The 1,440-nt window shown below is 32.8% G+C and overlaps 1 non-coding gene across 1 annotated transcript; it reads right to left on the reverse strand.

Annotated features, from left to right (window-relative positions):
• Positions 1-259: 259 nt before the first annotated feature.
• On the reverse strand, positions 260-353 carry LOC116123332. The gene has a single exon (XR_004127022.1). It is a non-coding gene; the product is annotated as a small nucleolar RNA SNOR75 (small nucleolar RNA).
• Between the last annotated feature and the right edge of the window lie 1,087 nt (positions 354-1,440).

Here is a 1,440-nt window from a genome sequence, read left to right on the forward strand (position 1 = left end):
TTGCCTTGTATTATATTATGGATTGTATTAGTAATTAGTTTGAAGATGCAGATTTGCTTATTATATCTATTGTCTCAAAATTAAGTTTCTTTCCATAGAAGTTTTGTTCAATCAAAATTTAGTTTATTTAAGTGTAACCTACGGAATGATATTGTTTTAATAGCTAATCAAAACTACCTCGATTTGAACACCCAAATTAACAGATTTATTTATGTTTCATAAAAAAATTAAGAGGAAAAATAATGATTAGGGCATGAAGTTCTCTCAGACAAATGCCTCGATTTGTCATCACAATTTAGAGAATGGAAAAAATCGGACTCGTCATCATTTTTGGTCATCAGTCATCACCAAGAAACCTTCCTCCTTCATCACTATATCATTATGTTCTCATCAATGAATGAGCGAAAAAATAAAATTAGGAAAATAAAAAATTAAGACTCTACGGAACAAAACCGATTAGCCATTAGGTAGCCGCTACTTAATGCTGATGAATTTGCTCGCTTTTTATAGGCCAAAAGGCCGTTGAGTTTTAGGGTTTTTGATCTGTATATTACCCACAATATGTCTTTAATTTACGACTATACCATCTAATATTCCCAAGTTTGAGTGGGCCTAGGCCTTTCTTTAGTTTTGTATTTTCTTTTATTAGGTTACGAAATGGTTTTTAAAAAAGATATTACTGTTAGAATTGGAAGCAAAAAATAGTTTGTTTACGCTTAAAGAAAAGAGATGAACTGATTAAATAAAAGAGGAATTGTATTCAACTTAAAATACTTCAGTTACAACTTTCAGAATACGCACTTAATACAAAGTTTAACACAACTTACATACAGTATATATAAATTATCTAAAGAGATAACTCTAAATAACTCCATCACGATTTGAAACAATTTGTTAGTTTTAACATCCTTAACCACTTTAAACTGTTGTCCAAAAGAAAAGCTGAACGTTACTATCTCTTCATGAAGTAACGTTCGTTGCGGCGATAGTTCTTGTCGCCACAACTGTTGTACTCTAATCTGTTTCAAAGAACATCATCACGCTCACCGCATCGTCCTTTTTCCACCGCCACGGCGATCGCTCCTTCAACCGAAAATGGTTCATCTTTTAACACTCCTCCTTGAACCATATTGGTATTAATCCCAAGCAAGTCTTTTAACATCTCAAATCTGGATTTTGTTAAACATTTGATGAAGATATCAACAACTTGAAATTCTGATTTGCAAAACATCATCTTGATTTCCTTCATCTTCTCAGCTTCACGAATAGCATGGTACTTTATATTGAAGTGGTTTGTTCTTCCATGGTGGACTAGATTTTCAGCAATAGAGATGGCTAATTTTTTATCACACATAATTGAAGTGGCTTTCTCCTGCTCTATTCCTAAATCTTTCATTAGTTTCCTTATCCACAAGGCTTGGTTTGTAGCTACTACTGCTG

Source organism: Pistacia vera, unplaced genomic scaffold (genome assembly GCF_008641045.1).
Source record: "Pistacia vera cultivar Batoury unplaced genomic scaffold, PisVer_v2 Contig1419, whole genome shotgun sequence".
NCBI classification, from domain to species: Eukaryota; Viridiplantae; Streptophyta; class Magnoliopsida; order Sapindales; family Anacardiaceae; genus Pistacia; species Pistacia vera.